Raw genomic sequence first — 812 nt, 5'->3', positions numbered from 1 at the left:
CATATATTCACACCTAACGGGTGCAGTGAGCACTGTCTGGGGGATGGATATGCTTGAAGCTCTGACTGCAGTGGAGAAAAGGCAATATATGTAGCCTAAACATTTGTATACCCATAATACTATGAAATAAATAAATAAATAAAACTAAAAAAAAAGTGTCACTGAATCCATAGTATTAGCTCTCTGTCATTATATATAGTTTTAAACAATAGATACTAAGATAAAATGACTATCTTGTAAAAAAAAAAAAAAGAAAGAAAGAAATCATAACCATAGAAAACATAAGAAAGATGATGTCATCAGGGGAGAGTAAACTGAGAAGAGAACCAAGTATGGAATCCATAGTATAACATTCAAAGAACATGTAAAAGGAGATTATATAGGCAGATGAGAAGTAATAGCCAGAGAAGCAGGAGAAAAAACAGTACAATGTGGTGTAATAAAAATCAAGACAGAGACTTATAATTAAGGAGTGGTCCACTGTCAGTGCTGCAAAGAGTTCAAAGCACAGAAAATGGTCCATTGCATTTTGTATTATAACAGGTTTAAATTTTCACACTATAATTCAGATTATAAACAAAAAACTGTTATCTAATATTGATTTACTATTGCCTTTGACTCACCATTTCTAATGATACCAGAAAAAAAGTAGTTTAATTAATTGAAAGCATTTCCTTTTCATTTATAAGAGTTTCTTACATATTATCTCAAACATTCAGCATTCCTCCCCACCTTCTTTTCCTCCTCCTGGGTGTCACGGGACATACAGAGTCTTGTGTTCCCCACGATGTTGGCAGCCTATTCTGTCCTCT

The sequence above is a fragment of the Microcebus murinus genome, chromosome 2, assembly GCF_040939455.1.
Source record: "Microcebus murinus isolate Inina chromosome 2, M.murinus_Inina_mat1.0, whole genome shotgun sequence".
In the NCBI taxonomy this organism is placed as follows: domain Eukaryota; kingdom Metazoa; phylum Chordata; class Mammalia; order Primates; family Cheirogaleidae; genus Microcebus; species Microcebus murinus.
The sequence above is the reverse complement of the archived record's forward strand: the minus strand, read 5'-3'. Positions refer to the sequence as shown.